At 38.4% G+C, this 22311-nt stretch overlaps 1 protein-coding gene across 1 annotated transcript in view; it reads right to left on the bottom strand.

The window, feature by feature from the left end:
* LOC132859680 (gamma-aminobutyric acid receptor subunit alpha-3-like) overlaps nt 1-13054 on the bottom strand; it is a 104101-nt gene extending 91047 nt beyond the window's left edge. Inside the window, exon 1 of the mRNA XM_060890519.1 lies at nt 12794-13054. The gene's annotated coding sequence lies outside the window, so the exon portion shown is untranslated. The remainder of the gene's footprint in view (nt 1-12793) is intronic.
* Between the last annotated feature and the right edge of the window lie 9257 nt (nt 13055-22311).

The following is a 22311-nucleotide window of genomic DNA, read 5'->3' as shown; positions in this document are numbered from 1 at the left end:
TCCAGTAGTGCCTCAGAGTAGAGCCACTGCTCTCTCCAAATCGAGAAATGAAACGAATTCAGATAAGGCGTTTCCGGCACCTTGCAAAAATGATGAATTTCCACTAAAGTTGTATCAGACACTTTGTACTGGTTGAAGGCCCTACATTTGCCCCAGCACCTTCTGATAAGACTTCTCTTTAACCTTGTGAGGGAAGATCTGGGTAATTCAAATCTGGTCTGTTCAGACATTCTCGATCGTTGACATAGAGACCCCAACTAGGAGAATTAATAGATGTACCAATAAACATGAATGAATGGATGGAAGACTATCCTTTACTGTATATCCTTTGTCAAAGAGACAAAAGTCACAAAGACCTTGATAACTTTTTATTAACAGAATGTCAGCTGTAACAGGAGATTTCAATTACATTTTGAATTGATTGAGATGTCAGGATAAGTATTAGGTAGGATTCTGAACAATTTAGTGCATCATATTTTCTGCTGTATAGATCAGGGTTGACATAATCCTAAAGATTTCCCCAGCCTAATTTATTGTACACAAAACCTGTAAATCAGACTTTCAGTCTTTTACTGAATTAGCTCATATTTTTTGGACTGAAAGGTTTCAATAAATAAGAGAACGTGCACTTGCGCACACACACACACTAACTAAACACAGGTTTTGGGACAATGGCAGTTCAGTAGGTCCATGTGCTGAGGCCAACAGCAGGGTGAAATAAAATCACATAAAAGGAATAGAGTAAAAAAAGAGAGCATCGGCAATGGCAAAGGTCATCAATAGGCAGTGCTTTAGTTTCTGAAAAAGAACCAAAGTAAATTGTGAAGAGAAACATTTCGACCCCGTAGAAAGTACTTTAAGTACATGACCTGCCAACACTGCTGCATCAGCACAGCTTCAATCCCAGCAGTCTGTGAAAGATGACAGGCTGACGGTTTGAGACCAAATGAGGGTAGCTTTGCTACTCACGTCATAAATGGAAGTCATTTATGAAACCTTTACTACCTCATAGCCATATTCTAGAAACAAGGCAGTGTTTAGGCTTAGCAAGTGGCGCTTAAAGGAAAACTGGTGGATAAGATGGGATATTAGAATTGGCTGCTGTTATCATAAGGCATTCAAAAATCTGAAAGCTTTACCGACTCAGAGATCAACGTTCTGCCTTAAACTCTCTGAAGAGAATATGTGGCATTGTGAGAATTTCTTCAGCATTAAGCAGTGGAAATGATTGCTGAAGTAGTTCTGAGAGCAATAATCATCTTTTAGCAGTCTAGAGTACTGAACATTAGGGTGACAGAGAATGAGCAAATTAGATTAACCTGAACATAAGACAATACAGCTCATTTAAAACATTAGAAAAGCCTTCTTGGTGTATACTCCAAACAAGATTTGGACAAATTATGAGTAGTCTAGGGAGGCACGGTGGCTTAGTGGTTAGCACGTTCGCCTCACACCTACAGGGTCGGGGTTCGATTCCCGCCTCCACCTTGTGTGTGTGGAGTTTGCATGTTCTCCCCGTGCCTCGGGGGTTTCCTCCGGGTACTCCGGTTTCCTCCCCCGGTCCAAAGACATGCATGGTAGGTTGATTGGCATCTCTGGAAAAATTGTCCCTAGTGCGTGATTGCGTGAGTGAATGAGTGTGTGTGTGTGTGCCCTGCGATGGGTTGGCACTCCGTCCAGTGTGTATCCTGCCTTGATGCCCGATGACACCTGAGATAGGCACAGGCTCCCCGTGACCCGAGGTAGTTCGGATAAGCGGTAGAAAATGAATGAATGAATGAATGAGTAGTCTATCAAGAGGATTATGAGAAATTCAAGTAAGGATTGAGACAGCATAGTGCACAGATAGTGCACATTTTTTTCTAGCGGTGTTAATTTTGGAATTGATAAACAGAAAAAGATACGGGATGTAAAACTGAATACGTTTCCAGTGAAATTTCAGGTCACCTCAAGTGAAAATATGAGAAGTTATTAATTGTCCCCTTTGAGTAATGCATATTTTACGATTTGAGCCAGAAATTATCTGACATTTCCATCAGCTAGCTAGAATGAGTATCCATTTTCCTATGACATAATTTTTCATTAATCAGTAAACGTTATAAAATGTATATTGTATTTAAAACACTTACGATCATTCAATAGCTCCAAAGCAAAAACTAAAAATATTCTTGGGATGTGCTAGATTATTCTTAAATGTCAAGTATATCTGCATGAATTAGATGGTTACCCACAGTTACTGAAACAATCTAGCATGACATACACCAGGTTTGTTTTTGTGGCGTGAATCAATGACAATGACGTGAATCGTTTTTTAGGCAATCAATAATACCAATTATATATAGTGATATTGGCATCAGTACATTGAATGTATGGTTCAGGTAAGTCCCTCATCTGCACTCGTCTGTGTGGATCCTTGAGCATGGGTGCTATTTATTATGTTGGCTAAATCAAGCAAAGAGTACAGATGGACACAAAGGACAGGCATAGAACATGTGCTAATAACTAAGCTTGGCAAAACACAAAACACAACACAAAACAAGGGTTAAAATAAGGACATAAATCAAAGACAAAACTAGTCAGAACAACCATAAAATGTGGGAAACAGGAAATGACATGATGAGGCAGAGGCAAGACAAGAAACAGAACAAAGGCACATGGCAAAGTAAATCAAGAACATGGCAGAACTTGAACATGCGCAAATTAACTTGGCGCAAATCATTCCGCCAATCATTGCCCACTGAGCGCAGAAGGGTGAGGTGAGGTTTCATGATACAAAGCCTTCTGTTACATACTTTTTAATTTGTTAATGCATTGACATTAATACATAATATTTTTAGATTAACAGGTATTATTGTTTAAAAAAATATGCATAACAATACTTAAGTTCTCTGTCCACTAGAACACAGAGTAAAACAATACACCTTGGCCTTATTAACCCCCCCTTCACTGAGTCTGCTGGAAAGATTACACACAAAAGAACACGTCAAGCTGTTGGTTTTTGTACAAGTACGAACAATAGATGCAGACATGAAAGTTAGGATTTAGGTCAGACTTAAATTTTGCAAAACAATCGTCACAAGAAGTAAAAATGACAAGCTGTCTAAAGGATGACAAGAAGCATGATGTGGAAATGAGTAAGTGGTAAGTTAAAAGCGTGGCAGAAAGTGCTTTCTTTCTGCACTGTAGCTTCAGACAGCAGTACAGTAGCTGATATTGCAGGGAAAAACATCAAAACACGTCGATAAAAGGTTTATTTGGCTTTAAACATACGCAAAGACATTTCTAAAAACATTTACAACAATAAATATTACCAGGGCTTAAGTAACTGTATAGTAATATGGATGGAGGTTATTCAAATAGAATACAAACAACATGCACTTCATCACGAACACTAGCCTACTGATTCAGACCAGACATAAAAATCGTTTATGTTTGAATGTCAGAACCTTAGATGGCCTTTAAAGTGTCTACAAAATGACTGACAGTATTACAGACTATAAGTCAGTTTATAAAATTGGTTTCCTCAGCGACTTTATACATTTCTGCTAAGACACTGTACTTTAAACATTGAGAACTATTGTTACGGTTAAGCCCGGACATGTGCTTCTGTTTATGTTCTGTGTCACGCGTCTGCTCCGCCTTTGTTTACTCCTCCCCATCTCTACACACCCGTTCCCTATGTGATCGTTTGTCGCGACGGGACAAAGGCGAGTGAGGATCCAAGTGCAGTTTAGACTTTTAATAGACAGAAACATGTAACAGGCAAACAAACAGGCAGGTAAAACAGGGCAGAACACTGAGCGCACAGGAAGCAGGAACATCGATACCAACATACGACAACGACCAACACCAGGGAAGTGAACAAACAGGAACCAATCACCAAGCAGAGACAATCAGTGACTAACACAATACACCTGGGGGGGAGATAGAGTGCAATTAGTGTCCATGGTAACCAATGAGTGGGCGGAGCAAACAATTGACAGCAAGGCAGACAGCAGACAGAAACAGGGCAAAACACAGACAGACTCATTACATCATTGTCTCGTCTATTTAACGAATCATCGTCAGTGTAATGTCAGTGTACCCTCGTCGTTTGTCCTGTTTAGTTTTCGTCTTTGTTCCTGCTCTTTGTATTTATTATTTATTAAACCCTATTTATTTGAAGCTATCCTGTATCTGGGTCGGTCTTTCTCCTCCCGCTGTGACAGCTATTTAGTCATTTGGAATTGTTGTACTCTGAGAACTCCAGTATTTATTTGTGAAGGCAAAATGCGATTGCTTGTCTTTTATTGGGTTCAGGCTGATCATCCAATGGCAATTACCTTAAAATGCTCAATATCAGCCTGATTTATCACCCATGCCGAGCGATGGTACAACCTACAGTCAAGATACCATGCAGCTTGTCAAATCTACATTTTTCTATTACTTACATTACAATTTTTTTCCACTAGTCTTACCATATAATGGAACATGAATTGCCCAAAATGATTATTACAATCCAATGTTTACCATTAATAACCATGAAAAAGGCATTTCTTGATCTTTTAGGTTGTTGATTGATATTATTCATTACATATTTAATTTACTATTAAATATTTCACCCAAATCAAAAACACTATGTAGCACTAGTGCTAATTTTTATTCTGTCTGCAGCAGCATAAAATTTAAGTGTAATGAAATTAATATGCGATTGGACAGCCCTAGCCTATAATGTTTGTGTTTCATGTTTTTCGTCTTTAACAACGTTTAATTGACACGTATTTGAAATTGATGCAGAATCGTTCCAAAGAGGACAGGTGTGGGCTGGTGTGAGTATTTCAGAAACTGCTGATCTCTTGGGATTTCATAAACGATGGTCTTTAGATGTTAGACAAAATAGTGCAGAATGAAGCACCTTGCTGATAAGAAAGATCAGAGAATGATCAGACAAATCAGAGCTAACAGAAAGTCTATGAAAACCTAAATACTTTTACAACTGAGCAGAGAATCATCACCACATCAGGTCACACCCCTGGACAAATAAAGATAAGGGCGGAAAAAATCACAAACATTCAGCGATACCTATTTGTGCACCCTGTGTGTAAACTCAATAAACTGTTGTGTTGAAAATCCCAAGAGATCAGAATTTTTTGAAATCCTCAATCCATCTTATCTTGTGCCAAAATGTGCCATGAATACAAGAATGAATAAGACAAAGATCAGACTTTTCCCCATGGTGATGTTTGGTAAACATTAACCAAAGCTTTTGACCTGTATCTGGATGACTTTACGCACTGTGCTGCTGCCACATATTTGCTTATATTTACATAAACAAAATCAAGGTTTTATTATGATGATTCTTCAAATGCCTGCTTAATGGAGATAACTAAGCAAAGAAATAAATTGCAAACAGATGTTCTCCTACTAATGAGAGCCTAGTTTCGACAGTAAATAAGAAGTAACGGAAGACTCTTATTATTAAAGGCTTGTATATATGTAATAAGTAAAAAGAAAACTCTCACAAAGTGTAGAATAATTTAATATATGTGCTCAAATACAAGATTATTCATTCATTCACTCATCTTCTACCGCTTATCCGAACTACCTCGGGTCACGGGGAGCCTGTGCCTATCTAAGGCGTCATCGGGCATCAAGGCAGGATACACCCTGGACGGAGTGCCAACCCATCGCAGGGCACACACACACTCTCATTCACTCACGCAATCACACACTAGGGACAATTTTCCAGAGATGCCAATCAACCTACCATGCATGTCTTTGGACCGGGGGAGGAAACCGGAGTACCCGGAGGAAACCCCCGAGGCACGGGGAGAACATGCAAACTCCACACACACAAGGTGGAGGCGGGAATCAAACCCCGACCCTGGAGGTGTGAGGCGAACGTGCTAACCACTAAGACACCGTGCCCCCCAATACAAGATTAAATACAAGAATATTAATTTTTAGTTAACTTTCAAATCTGACATGCGCTGTCATGACTAAAAGTCGAGTGGCTCTGGAATTAAGCTCTCTCCTGCATGATTATTATGTTTTCCTGCCATTTAACCACATGTACTTATACAAGCAGATAGCAAGCAGTGAGGATTTCAAATATATTTAAATATTACTTAATGGTGGACTTTCACAAAACTCACACAAAAACCATCATGTTCAGGCTCCTGTGGGACTCCAGACTTATCAGTATCATTATTTCAGTGCCACTATGTATTAGAGTTGATGCGGAATCACACTGGTATCATTCCACCAGCTGTAAATAATCAGCTAGGTGTCAGAACTGCCATGCCACTTACAGAGGTCTCCATTTGATAATCCTCCTGCTCTTTAATCGATCACCCCTCGTGTTTCTCCTCCTTTAAAAACAATCAATAAAATAAGCAATCTGTGCCTCAACTTCTCAGTCTGCTTAGCACCTATTGAGATCATTAGGAATCCATCTGGTTTCCTACCAGTCACAACCAACTCTAATTAAAATTATGAGTAGGATAATGATTAATAACGAACACGGCAGTTGAAAAGTTGATTTGGAGTTGATATCTTGCTCTGTCACAAGGAAAATAAGTACAGAGAGCTCAATACATGGCTGATTAGACAGCATCCACGAGACAAGAACAGAAAACGAGATGAGATCTGGCTAAATGCAAGCCAGGCGTGAATAGTGTGAGGAAGAGAGAGAGAGACCCGGGGTTTTTTTCCGGCACAAATCGAGGTCATTAATGCCTGAGAGCCAGTAGCCATTGACCAAGCAAAGTGGAGGATAGCGTTAAGCTAAAGGAAAGTTGTGACATTATGGCCTCAATTTGCTCAAGCTAGAATTAATGCTTATCTGTGACTTCACAAGACTACTACTTATTTATTTCCCCCTCTTGCACATCTACATGTATTCAGCAGGAAGAAAAGAATGACATGCTTGAATAGATCGTGTTTGGAAATCAAGGCAGCTGTTAAGCTATACAATAATAAGCCGATTATTACTCTTCACTTGTTTGTCTTTGCTCATTCTGTGATTTTACAGTAAGCTCTGGCAAAGCTGCGGGACTAAGCAAAGTGAACGCAGGTCATAATGTCAAACAATATTCAGTATGAATTGTTAATCGTAACCCTGCATTCACACTAGCGAACAAAAAAGCAACAGTGAACCGTTTGTCTATGTACACGTGTGACACAAAGCAGAAATTTCAGCGACAACAGCAAGTAACAGCACTTGAATTGAGATTGTATTAATTTCATGCAAAGTAGGTATGCTACTGTACAGAGGACAATCCAAAACGCTGGTTGGGATGATTCCTCGGACCACTACTGTGATTCAACATGAACTCATTTCTGCTGTTACTACTTTAGCTTCTGCTTGAAATGAACAAATGGCCTGTAAGAGACAAACTACAGCTAAGAATACAAGGCCAAAGCCAAGCCTCTAACTGTTCCTTCGCTGTTTCTACATGTTTAAGGCTGAATAAAAACCTTACCTAGCTTACTTCTTATTATCCTTTCAGTGACTTAAGCTTGCATCATTTCCAAATCCGAGACAGCCTAAAAAATACCCTGATGGTAGCTATTGTGTTGTATTGTACTGTATGCTGATGGCTGTAGTTATGCATTTTCTCTATTCTGACTTGAAAAAATGAAGGCTAGGAAATAGTTGTGCTTAATAACTTATGAAATGTGGAACAATAAAGCAACGTTTGTCAAAACAAGTGTGGCAAGGCTTTCACACAGCCCTGGTGTGAGGGAACAGATTCCAATTCTCCATTATTGCTCGCCACTGAAAGACTGACAGACCTTTTTTCCTTTACAAATTAGAGTTTCGAAGCCTAACATGACCTGGCCAGTAATCACCTGAGACATAAACAAACATGAATGTGTAACAGCCGTACAGTCGCTTCTTTCTGCATTAATTCCCATCTTGTGCTGAGCTCGGGTTGCAAATGTACAGAGATTTAAAACACGACTGCTGAGTCATCTAGAAATAGTTTTAGCTTGCTTTCTGGACTTCAGTTGTTTCTTTTAGACATGCAGGTCTGGAATGTTTTACCTGGTTCTTGATCATTCTACCGACTGTGAAAGAAGCTGTGCTTTTATAGGAGTTCTAGTTGGATCCCTCTCTGACATGTAGTCTGACATCCCTCTGAGATGTAGTCATTAAAGGTTCCCCATCGAGGACCACCACAGAACATTTCAAGTTCTCATGAAATTCTAAGCAGTTATTTAATATTGTACCTTCTCAAATAGGAAGTATGATCAAAATTGTGTAGAAGTACTTGAGTGACCAGGACAACAGCCAATACATTCAAGATGCACCGCACCTCCACCCGATCTGAACAAACCTGACAGGAGCTTAGTGATTTAACTAAATACAGAAAACAGTAAAGAGATTAACTAGAGCCTTTTACTGACTTTTACTGATAGAGTATCTTCGACAGTGTATAAAGACATAATTTTCTCTCTGTCTGAGGAAGCAACTTGTTTAAAACAAATAAACTTACATTTTTTTCTGAAGGTTGGAAAAGGGCATGCTGTCTAGGAAGATGCTCAGTCAAAAACAAACCGGCAAACCATGTTTACCGCTAATGAACTGCTACAGCAGGGCAAAACACGTCTCCAGGGAGGGGCAGGAAAACTATCGTCCTCTCACTAAAGGAATGTGTTAAGTTTCTGAACGTATTTTGATATTTTCTGTATTTTCTCTCTCTATCTAGTAAGTAAAAAAAGAAGGATTTAATACCTGGATTGGCAGAGAGAAAAAAAAACTCACAGTGATGGAAGAGTACAAAATATCGCTGGCAACAAATAGTAGCACGTCAGAGAGCCCCAGCTAATCTTCCTCAGCGCTGACATGCCTTTTAGCTTGCTACTTTGTGGATTTAAGTTTAATGCTAACCTTGCACCGTGTACATTCTTATATGCTGCCAGAACGCTGGATAGTTTGACAACTGTAAACACTGCTACTGTCTGGAAACCGTATGCATTATTGCATTTTCTCATGTTTTCACAACGCACAACACAAATATACAAAATTGCCAGAACACAAAAGAAGACACAATACCACATCCAAAAGAAAAACATAAGACCAGCCGACACAAGGCCAAACCAAACAGCACAAATTTTATAGAGCCTTAATATTATATGTAGAGAATTCAAGCTCGAGAAATCTGTGATCGTTTAGCTCATGTGGTGTTCAAATTAACCGGCTGGAAACTAATCACTTAAGTTTAAACAAATCTGTTTTGTTTTAGAGGTATCAAGGTATGGAATGTTATAAAAAACTGAAGTTCAAATACAGACATATTTATTTCCATTTTAGGTTTATATAATAGAGCACGCAATTAGATGCACGGTCTGATGCCTGAGACTATACGTAAATTGTTTGTTTAGTACTAGACAGCTGATGCAACACATGTCAGATTCTTTTAGAAAAGCAAATGAAAATAAATCAGAAAAAAAAGACCGCTCTCCTCAATCCCACATTAGATGAGTTGCAGCCAAGCAACTATTTGGGGTTTTTCGACAAAACAATTTTTTTCTCTAATGTAGCAGAAATGTGATTGCTACCTTTTCAAATCACAGAGAGAAAACATTGTTATCGCTGTAGCTGTTCCTGACAACAACGAATTTTTATAATGCCGTGGTGTTTGCAAATATCTGCAATATCTATATTTGTGCTGGTTTTAGATTTTGTTTTGCGTTGTGATAAAAATTAAGTGTTATGGATCTCCCAACTACCATAAGTTTTTATTTTTGTTAGAGAGTGAAATGGGGAAAAGATTTGGCACAAACACAAAGGGACTGGTCCAGTTATGTATGCTGCACAATGTACTGCTGTACAATTAAATAGTTAATACACATTCAAAACAAGAGGAAATGTAGCGCGATTATTAATTCAGAAAAGAGCAATGTGGGTGTGGGCTCTGTTGTAGGTCAACAGTAAGACCTGAAAACAAAACACTACAAAGAGCTAGAATCAAAGAGAAAGAAAACAAAGGTGTAGTAAAAACCCTTGGGAATAAGATCTAATAAGCATCTTCTCCACAGAGATTACTGAAGAAGATATTTAGACTTCAGAATTGATGCTGAATTGATTGAATTTATACTAGTTGACTAGCCAAATTCTAAACGCCTAAACATCTTCCTAGTTAGAATTTATTAAATACCATTTAAATAACGAGAAGTGGAAGTCTCACTGAGACATGAATGACCTGTTTTGCACATAGGCTTTTGAAAAGATACCTGATGACAAATGAAAAACAACAGACAAATCATTAAAATCAAGAAAGTACAGGTAAACGATACACAAACCCGTACCTAATTTTTTGTTGCCCTAGACGCATTTTTCGATCCTCTGTTCTCCGTTACCGAAAATTAAGTTTCCAAGAAAATGTGCTGTGGGTTCATGCGTGTGTTTTGTAGTAGCCAAGGGGATGCAAAGACACATGTTTGGCAAGTCATCGGTGCTGTAACTTACCAGGAATTCAGGAATCAGCAGACGATTTGAGAGAAATTTCCAGTTCCCACTTGCTGCTAAACAGCTTGTTTCCTGGGCTAATAAGCTTGTACAATAGCATGCTAAAATTTTAGCTTCCCATCATGATATATCGTCGCTGTCGGGCGGAAACCTCGTATGTCCAAATTTGGTCAATTTCATATTTTTTCACATATCGATGCTATTGGTCAGTCCCCACGTGGGTCTGTTATTATTACAAGTTATTAACCAATCTAAAGTCTTGAAAATAGCTTGAGCGCAAATCTCATAACTCCATTGGACACTTCAACTGTCCACCTCTTCCTCACTCCGTGGGAGAGCTTCACGTCATATTTCTCCTCAAGAAGAGTCGCAACGAATCAACACGTCTTCTGAGGTAAATGTCTTCAAAACACTGGGCTCAAAGAAAAAAAATCTTGACCCCCGCTAGTTCTGGTGCTCGTCTGAGGACAGGAATTTAGCACAAGACAATCCACGGACTAAACCCTGTGCACTGCAGATAAGGTACGGCGTTTTTTTTTTTTTTTAAAAAACGGTTTTGGAGATACGAGGATTCCACCTGACAGCGACGATATAGTTATCAATCATCTTTAGATTTAAGGCCAATCTTTTAGGTATATTCTACTGTCTTTCAGCTTACACACACTTTTCCAGAAGCAATGAAAATCTAAGTGGCCAAAAAATTCTGATCTAAAACATTTCCTCAAACAAACTTAATTAGGCTGTGAGTTCCCCATAAAAGCACCACAAAGTCACCGTATGTGAGAGAGCACCGAATGTGACACTCACACGACCATTTAATGATGATCATTGTGTTGCAATGCTTTTAGGAAATTCTGTCCTGTCCAAAAGATCCTGATCCAAACCCAGGCTCTCGTCTGAGTTCGCTGTCAAATACCATGAAATATCTCATATACCCTACCCGGCTACAGTCTGTGCTAAAATTCAGTGAACGTTCAATTTGAGCCTGAGTAACAGGAGGCGGCTGTAAATGGCTCCCCTGAGCCTGCAGACCTCCGGCATCCAGCATTTAACCCGACTCGTTCCTCACCTGACACCGCCTCCATTACCCCACGGCCTTGCCTGTAGATCCTGCGGCTTCAAATCATTAATCTGTTCCACTCTGTTTCCTGTGTATTTATCTATATGGGAAAGCAAAATGTCTTTTGTTTTTTTTTTTGTTTTGTTTTGTTTTTCTTTTCTGCACACTTCTTTGTTGTTCTATGCGCAGTCACCGAGATGAGCCTGGCAGAATGTTCTCTCATTTCTCAGGCAATTGATTTTGCTCAGGGTTGTTTTGTTTTGCGCTTTTTTTTTTGTGTGTGTGTGTGTGTGTGTGTGTGTGTGTGTGTGTATTTATTCGAGGTCTTTTGCGTTTGAGAGTACAGATTTTTTTCATGAGACGGATCATTTTAAAAAAAATATGATATCGACTTCACGTGTTAATGCCGGGTTGTTAGGGGGTAAAAACAAAAAAGCAACAGATAACGATCATTTCATGAGGCAAAATCTTTCTCTCTCGCTCTCTTGCTCGCTCGTTCTCTAATATACAACCTCCTCTACCCAAGCGTGCGCACACACACACACACACACACACACACACACACACACACATCCCTACAGCTTGATACTCTGGTAGTTCTGCCTCACTGTTGAGCGCAGGAATATAATAAAGACAAAAACACTGCTATGTTCTTAGATCTATGACATGGTGAATTAGTGTGTATTTGTATTTAATCCATTTATTCTGGATTAATGTCTTCATTTTATCTCACAGGTCTCTACGCACAGACATCACTGACTGCATCCTCTACATAACATAAATCCAACAGATGTCTTTCTATGTAATATTATCTGATATTTCCTGTTAAATGAACTCCACAGGCTTCTTCCATCACACTTGCAGTGTCTATGGACCGATTTACGTCCTTTAATCCCGTTTCATTCCGAATGTTAATGTGAACAGGTGTTTTAAAGTAAAAGTGAACTGATATAAAATAGTCACCAGTGTGAGATTTTCATTTAAACGTCAATCGACGGATAAGAAGTGACAGGATTACAGACATAACTGTGTGTAGGTTTTCCTTCGTGTTCTGTCATTTTAATGAGGTGATTTATAATGAGATTAAAATGAGCTACAGATTCAGGAGACCTGTTAGACACACACACACACACACACACACACACACACACACACACACACGTCCTTTCTTATGAATGAAATGTTTTCCTTTAACGTTTGAATGACGATGTTTTCACCTTATTGAACACATTGTGAGACTGTTGGCGTTAATCTACAATATAAAGAGGAACATTTACCTCAGAACAGATGAACGTCTTCTTCTGATTTTCGACCTACTTCAGACTTTTCTCCAGCTTTGACGCTCCTGACGGCGAGTCTCTCTCTCTCTGTCTCTTTCTCTCTCTCTCTCTCTCTCTCTCTCTCTCTCTCTCTCTCTCTCTCTCTCTCTCTCTCTCTCTCTCCCACACTTCCACACAAACCGCTCCTTTTCCCAGATAAATGTGGGATTCACACTGAAGTGTTAGCTGAAGCCGCTGAGGTGAGCGCGCTGCACTGAGGAGAAGAAGCCGTTAGCGTCGCGAGGCTGCGTCTCTCAAACCAACCTTCCCGCCCCCTTCTCCCGGCGCGCGCACATTGGTGCTGGCGGGAAAGAAAAAAAAAAATATATATATATATATATGGTGTGCACGAGGACGTCTTCAGTTACATATCGTGAGGTAAAAGGTTCCTCCTCTAAGTGCACTAATTAGTAACGAGAATTATAATTAACTAATTAGTAATTAATTTAAATATGTATAAAAAAAAATAAGAAATAAAGAAAGAGAAAGAAAGAAAACGTCGCTCTGGACTGAGGGCGTCTGTTACATGACATAAATGTAAATGTAAATTAGTATAATAATATATTTTGTTTACTAGCTAGTGATCTACTGTACATTCACATTAAACAGATAATTAGAGCCTGTGTTTATAAAGTAGGGTCATTTCGATATACTGTACTTGGTCTGTGTGTGTGTATATATATATATAAAATTATGAATACTTTTGCCTTGTCTAAGCTTTGTTTGTTTGTTGAAAGAGTTAAAACACAAAGTCTAAAGATTCACTCAAATAAGTTATCTGTTGAAAACCAACTTAAGTCATTTACTTCACAAATGAACTTTTCAAATAATACCAAATGTCCTCTTTCCCATTCGGATCTATTCATTTTTTTTTTTTTTTTAATTTATTATAAATAAAAACAATGTTGGATACCTAGCATATGCTCATGGGTTTTCATGATATTTTCATTAGCATGCTAGCGTCATGTGAATTCATTAATCTGTTAATAACATGCTAATTCATGTTTATTCATAGCCAATGGTATGTGTATGTTTACACAGGTTGAACGTTGAGCTGTTAAATGCTGACATCTCCATAGGGATTGTTAGCCTACAGGTTCAGATCATTATCATACCGCAACTAGCTTTTGTTCGTTCATCACTTAAGATGTTTAGTGATGTTTTAACACAAAACATGTTAATGACATGGTGTGTTTTTGACTTTAAGCAATTACCTTATACCTTACCTTTTACCTATTACCTTATAAAAAGCAAAATATTAGCTACCTGCCATCATTATTAGCAAAAGTTTTTTTTAACACACAAGGCACCAAGATGTGATATATATTATACTGCCATCTATCTAGTATTAGCAAGATATCTGTTTTATATACTTACATATATATTAAAGCCTCCAAAATGTTCCACTCTGAAAATTAACTGTCATTCTGCATTGTTGCTTATTTTAGAATCACATTTTGTCCCATATGAATGCTATTGTACTAGACAAATTTAGAGGATATATTGTCCCTGTAAACCTTTTTATTAGTAATAGAGCAGTCATGGTTTGCACTCACCCATTTCTACAATATGGACTGTTAGACAGGTTAATTCATCTGCACAGATATGATTAGATTGTGTATCAGATGATAAGGAAAAATGCTTAAGACACAAAGGAATCAGGAAGTAATAGGTATCCAAGGCTTGCCATCTATTACAGAAACAGGAATAACATGGACTAAGCCTGGAATTGGACTGTTCTTGAATTATTTTGAAATAACTCTAGATTCAGTGTAGCATTCAGTGTAGGATTCTTTGGTTGGTTTCTCTGAGGGAACCTTAATGTTCCTATGCAGAACAGAGAGGTTTCCATGTCAAACCATTTTAGGAGGCAAATAATGCAGCCAAACTACCAAAAAAAAAAATTTGGCTTGTGAAGAACTTTAACTTTTACCAACTGAAAGGTTATGAATAGTAGGAAAATGTTATTGGACTAATCACATTTCTTATTCGTATAAAATCATATTTCTAGACAAATAATAAGTCTGAGTGTTTGTTCATTGCTTTTGATTTAAGTTGTTTTTCCTCGGAGAAGCTTACAGTATATAAATAGCTTATTAAAATAGCTAGCCACCCACACAACTGGAAGAAGGGCTGTGTGGGGCACAGCTGGGTGTTTTTCGGAGGTAATTCTGAGATTCAGCATGACTTAGCAATCGCAAAAACAAACTCATCAGAATAGCAAACACTCAAAATGTGTGCCAAAATACTCAAGGCTAGAAAAGAAATTAAGTGATTCAGTTCAGTCTTTCTAACAATTTATTCTGTTTGGCAGAGAATGCCAAGCTGGTAGAAGCAGACTATTGGATTTCGAATAAGGTAAAGTTGTGGATGAAATTGAACAAGTGTTGCTATTAGTTAGATTGCTATTGTACCTGAATTGTACTTTAAGATGCCAACTGTGTTGGGTTGATTTTAGGCAATATTACAGTAAATGAGCCAATTTGACTTGATTGTGCCAAGAAATGTTTTTACTGAACATATGCCTTGTTGAATAAAGACTATATTTCAATACAAAAACAGTAAAATCAATAACAAAATAGCCTTATGACCAGACACGTTGCATGCTAAAAATTGGAAGATTAATTAGCCAAAGTTCAGTTAGACACAAACCATATAGTAAATAGGTTAATTGTTTAAAATGGGTGATTTGTCATTGCTGTTTAGTATGATTAATGAAGTTGTACTGAAGCCAGCCATATCCGGAAATTAACTTCATTCAGACATCTGCTAGTTTGTCTGATAGAGAAACTGTTGAGCTTTGAGGAAATGTCTGTAGCTGGAGTTGGTACCTTTACATACTTACTGTATGTTCTGACATGCCTATTAATCTCATCTGTAGAGGAGAAGAGAGGAACAGTCTTCATACCAGAGAGATATTCTGACAGCTCTGGTTGTTAATACTGTAGGACCTTCTATAAAAATACTCTTTCTATTTTGTAGTGATAAGGATTTGGATTTTTGGTCATCACTTAACCAGACAGTCTCCCAGGTAGACGTAATCAATTCAATCTTGCAATTCAGCTTTGACAATGTATTTGTCTAGAAACCAAAAAAAAACATATGCAGTTTTTAGCTTTTTTCAGAAAGATGAACCAGTGTGTTTGTGAGCAGGAGAGGCTATATTACTGTACACTTCCATTTTCTCTTTGCACAACCTCACAGTGAGTAAAAACAGAGTGGTTATCTGACTTCTCCTATGTCCATGATGAAGAACAAAACCTGCATTAGCTGCCAAAAGCCAAAAGTAGTTTTCTCTTGACAGAGAAGGTGGTGCTTTGTGATAATACATGGTATACTGGGCAGGAGAAGTACCACAGAATTTTTTAAATGACTAGCTGTAACGTGCAAAATACAAAATTTTTGTTGTGTGTTTTGCTCTTTGGCGTCGGTCCAAACTGCCTGCACAGCCCGTGGTGCACAGGATCAGTGCACACTACACAGTTCTTCATAACAGAAAAGAAAACACGGTCTTCCATACTTACCGCTTTGGGGTGGGGACGACTTGATGCAAATCTTTCTTATGTAACATATGTTACGTACACTGTAAATATATCTAATATTTTGTTCAAATTATACACTGAAGAACCAGAAAAAAAAACAGCAATCTATTTTGTACTGTTATTTATTTACGGTATTATGTTAAAAAAAACAAAGGTAAATTAACCAACAGGTTCATTTCTTACAGTAATCCTTGTGTTATTAGTAATAAATTAATTCAGTGCAGCTGAAATCTGAATCAACTTTGGTTATTTCATGCGAAAACATTCACAAGGAATAAGTGAATGTGGGTAATTTGTTAAAAAAAAAAAAATTATTCAATTGTCAAATGTGACAGTGTCTTACCAGCGTTAGCATGGAGTAGCCAAGTGTGAATAAATATTCAAGAAATGTGGTTAATTTGTTTTTAAAAAAATGCTATTGTGTCTAAATTTGTCTTTAGTTCATACTTGACAGCTCATCTGCATATCAGCAGGTTGACAGGGTGCCAGTGTATGCCCTGAGGTTAGCCACTAATCACGCCTTGGCAGCAGCAGAGAAAGTTGAGATTCATGTCAGAGAATTGCTCACCATGATTAATGGATCCTCCTAGAGGATAGTCTGAGATGCAATTACAGAAAAAAGCCAGAAGGTGCTACGCTAACTCACACTTCTGAATGTCCCATAATTGAGCTGCTGATTGAGTTTGCATGAGGACACAATGCTCCAGAACGTGTTGTGGAATACACCGTCTTTATACAGATGTGGATACACGTCGATGCAACATATGTGAATTCCACAGGGCTGCAGTTAAAATGATTGCTTTCATATTGTAAATTAGATCAGCTGTCTATAATCAGAACATATTGTATAAACTCAATGATATGTGATTGTAAAGGGGGTCATTTATACGAGAGGAAACTTCTATTCCATCAGATACCGTAAGACATTTAACGTGGTTCAATATGGAGTTATCAAGAACGACAGAACTACAAATTGTAAGGGCTTTCATGTACGCAAAATGGCTCTCAAAATCAGAATGACAGCAGAGCGATTCATCTTTGTGTCACCCTCCTTCATAATTAACCACAGCTTTCATTAGATGAAAAAAGATTTGCTTATATTAAATTCCAATCAGCTGAATAATAGCTGAACTCTTCCTTTCCCTTTTCTGTGATCATAGTTTTTTTTCTCTTCGTGATATATGCTGTGGCTGTTGAGCATGTGCTCCTGCTCTTTGTTTTTATTGCCGTAGTTTTTTATTGCAGGCTTTTTAATGGAAGGAGATGCATTTTCATTGAAAACAGGAGATAAAAAGAGAGCATCTCAATTCTAAGACAGAAAGGTTTGTACAGAAAGAAAAACCTTTGATCTCACAGTGATATCATGTGATTCTTGTTTAATATCTCTAAAAGTCTGTTATTTATGCTATTTATTTAAGTGAATAAGCACATCTCTCTCTCTCTCTCTCTCTCTCTCTCTCTCTCTCTCTCTCTCTCTCTCTATCTCTCTCTCTCTCTGCACTCTGACTCTCTCTCTGCACTCTGCTCTCTATCTCCCTTCAAAATGTCTATTTTTCTCCAAATGCCTTCCAGGACATATCATGAGATATAATTTATGTTTTAGCTATTGTTTTCTATTTACTTGGAATACATTTTGGGCACGGACGTGACACTCGGTCAGCACGGAACCGGCTCATTGTATGCCTTATTTAAGAAACTGAAATTGTTAGTGGCTGACAAAGATCGATAGGTCTCATAACCTTAATCCCCTTGGGGAAAATGGTACCGACTGCTTTTAACGTTTTAGCGTAAAACTAGTTCTGGATATCTCTGGGAGGAATAAGAAATGTTCCACTGAACACTGACTCTCTCATGTTATAGAAAACACGAATGCAACATTTCACACTATCATGAAAATGTCAATAAATAAATTAATTAAAAACAACCATTTCTATATATTCAGTACATTCAGATGACAGATTATTTGTACAGTAATTCATGTAATGTTTATTACTGTACACTTACAGTATATGTGTGATTCATTTATTCATTCATCATTTATTCGGTTACTGCTTTATTCTGGTCAGGGTTGCAGTGTATCTGTAGCCAATCCTAGGAAAACTGGGCATAACACAGTAGCCTAAAGGAGCCAAACCACCAACACCACAAGAGTCTAATGCTGCATAGATTGTCTAGTGCTCAGGATCAAAATGTAAACCCCAAAGCTTTTGTTTTATGCTGACGGTGACATGTACGTTCCAGAAATTCCTACATACAGATGATATCACTGTAGTGCCCCATTTTCTGCACTTGTTGATGGCCTTCGTAGTTTAGCATGGTACATCTGATGCTGTATATCCTCTATATGCTTTGTAAGCTCTGTTTCCCGACCATGACTACAGAGTTGGATTATAGCAAGAAAAGAAAACCCACAGAAATGCCTTTATTTGGGTTTCTGGTTAAAAAAAAATAAAAAATTAAAATAATTATGGTATGATAATTAACATTTAATGTTTATATATTAAAGAGTCTATACACCTCTATTAAAAGGCACATAAATATGCAGTTTTATGGCAGGGCAAATGAAAATGTAATGACTCCAGCTGCAGTCAAACACTGTGGGTGGTGTATGACTGCAAATGGTGTGATTTTGCCTCAGGTCTTTACACCATCAAGCTGTTGCTCTTCCTCCCCCCTAACCCCCCCCCCCCCCCCCCCCCCCCACTCTCTGGCCTGCACATCTGCTGAACATAACATGTGTACTGATTCTTCTTGATTTTTGCCTTCTAAAAACAACTGAACCATAGATATGGCTTCTATGATACACTGTCATCCATCCGGCAGGCCTGTGTTGAAGTCGCTGCCTTTTCCTGACTAGGCTCTCAGCAATTTACGCACATAGCTGAGATGAATGGGGAGAAAAAGCTAACAGGATCATCGCTGTGACCCTGTCAACACTCACGACAGCGACATGTGAAAACAGGAGCACTCAAATTAATGCTTGCTTCAGCCCTTGAGGTGCAATACCTGGCTTTTAAGGCAATGGGTTTCAAGTCCTCAACATTCTGCTGATAGATTTTTTTCATAATACACAGCTCGTGGGGTGATGGTGTGCAGCGGATATAGAAACTCTACACAGCCAATTTAAAATGGCATGGTGTTGTTATATAAAAAAAAAGAAAAAAACATATATTAATCAAATTACATAATACTACAAAAATAATACTTTGTTCAATCGCCTTTTGATCAGGACTACTCCGTCTTTGTGGGTAAGAGTCTGTCAGCACGGCACGTTTTGACCTGGTGATATTTTCCCACTCTTTCTTACAAAAAACATTCTAGCTCCATCAGATTGAAAGGGCATCTCCTGTGCGTTTGTTGATTGACTCTTTGATTTGGATCATGTCATTCATCTTTAGCTTACAGCAGATACCTGAAGGTTTTGCAGTAAAATCAACTGGTATTTGTTGCTATTCCCGAGTCGCCCCAGTTGTAGCTGAAGAAAATCAGCCCTAAATTATCTACCACCACCAGCACTGATGTTTTTTTTTTTATTTTATTTTATTTTTTTTTATTTTATTTTTTTTTGTATTTTGCACCAAAAATTCATTCATTCATTTTCTACCGCTTATCCGAACTACCTCGGGTCACAGGGAGCCTGTGCCTATCTCAGGCGTCATTGGGCATCAAGGCAGGATACACCCTGGACGGAGTGCCAACCCATCACAGGGCACACACACACACACACTCTCATTCACTCACACAATCACACACTATGGACAATTTTCCAGAGATGCCAATCAACCTACCATGCATGTCTTTGGACCGGGGGAGGAAACCGGAGTACCCGGAGGAAACCCCCGAGGCACGGGGAGAACATGCAAACTCCACACACACAAGGTGGAGGCGGGAATCGAACCCCCAACCCTGGAGGTGTGAGGCGAACATGCTAACAACTAAGCCACCGTGCCCCCCACCTGCACCTGCATCTCTTTTGGACTTATGGAATTATTGGATGTTTGAAGAACTTGGTTGTTTTTTGTGAGAAAAGGCTTCCTTCTAGCCATCCTACCCCATAGCCATACGTGTGAAGAATACAAGAGATTGTTATCACACGTAACGAGTTATCAGTACTTGTTAGATATTACTAACACAATTAATATTGCTGTAGGTCTCTTGGCAGCCTCCAAGTTATAATCTTGGTCTTTTATCAATTTTGGAGGGAAGTCCTGTTCTTGGTAATGTCACTGTTGTCCACTCTTTTCCTATTTGTTGATGGATTGTCATGATCACAACAATCCATGGTATATCTAATGTTTTTGAAATTCTTCTATACCCCTCTCCTGATAAATATGTGCCAAGACACCATGTATGCTTTGTAAGCCTTTTGCATGTCACAGCTTCAGCAGATGAAATCAAGAAAATGTGAAAACAAAAATCAGAATAGTGAATCTTAATTTGGGGCTAATAAGACTAATTTTTTGATGACATCTGGATGATAAATATTATTGCCACATCCACAGTTTTAAAGGTGAGGTGCACGACGTTTGAAAAATGCTTCGAAAAACTGAGTCGGGCCGAATAACAAAACATGTTAAACAAAACGTGTAGCCAATGAGCAGAAAGGGGCGTGTCTTGTCAATATGCACCGGAGACAGTGTTCAGTGCGGATGTCTGACATTAGCAGAAAGCGATTGAAACACTGACATGACGGATACCTGCCGTTACCTCTGCCTCGGGTTCTAGGTGTCGAACGTCGTCTTCCGCGTGAAACGGAGCTAAACCTTTCACGGTACAACACACAGTACTACACAAACACATTTGTATTACCATAGTATTACTCATTGTGTTCATTTACTGATAAAAATATCCCCTCGGCCAGCCGCCCCAGGTCTTAGCAGGTTCCGCCATAATAGTTGCCTGGGTTACGTATGTATGTGTGGGGCGGAGCTATCAAAACAGTGGTGACACCCATTTGGGTTAGGGGCGTGTTTGTTTTGGTGATTTCAAATTTCAAAACATTGGCTTTCAAACACAACTTTAAAAATGTGTGCGCACTAATGCAGGTTATTGTAAAACATAAAATGTAAATTTTTTTCCATAAAATCTTTTTAATTGTTTTTCACTTTGAGGGTTTATAATTTCACATTTGGGGTGGAAAAGTGTTGACATGGAATCAACACGAAAAAAAAGACTTTTTATATGCATTGTTCAAACTGTCTCAGAGAAGAACAGACATTGCTACGAACAATTTGAGAGCATTCACACATTTCCACATGCTATACCCACAACAATAAAGGTTAAAAAAAAAAGTATTTGTTCCAAATGCCCAACCGTATATAAAGCAATTTTAGAGCATTTTTGCAAGGCAGAATGTGAATCACAACCAGCAAGAGGGAGCCATCTTACAAACACCAACATACATTACTACACTTCTGTGCCTCCCTTAACTATAGTGCTGTTTTAATAGTTAGGATGCTTCCATGAATCTGTCCCTAAATTCATTGGCTCTTGGCCAATTGTCCTGTGGAGATAACAACATAACAACAGCAAAGAATGAAGCAAATAAGTCAGGCTACTTTCTTGGGTTGTTATTGTGCAGAAAAATGAAACTCCTTCTTCTTCTTCTTCTTCTTCTTCTTCTTCTTCTTCTTCTTCTTCTTCAGGTGTCTAACAGAGACTTGGTGGTTTTGTGGTAAAATAGACTTTGGAGCAATCCATGATTTCTTCTATCTTGAATAGAGCCCCAGTGCCAGATGAAGAGAAGAGGGAAGCATGATGCTGCCACCACCATGTTCGTACTGTGTTCTTTGGATTATAAACTTCTTGTTTTAAAAATTATGCTCAAAATTCCTACTGTAGTCTCATCAGATCATATAATGTTTTGCCACATGATTTATATTTTCTCAAGAAAGAGCTTCAACACATGTTGAGAATGATTAGAATAATTATTCA

This window comes from Tachysurus vachellii, chromosome 17 (genome assembly GCF_030014155.1).
Source record: "Tachysurus vachellii isolate PV-2020 chromosome 17, HZAU_Pvac_v1, whole genome shotgun sequence".
Lineage (NCBI taxonomy): Eukaryota > Metazoa > Chordata > Actinopteri > Siluriformes > Bagridae > Tachysurus > Tachysurus vachellii.
The sequence above is the reverse complement of the archived record's forward strand: the minus strand, read 5'-3'. Positions and strand labels throughout refer to the sequence as shown.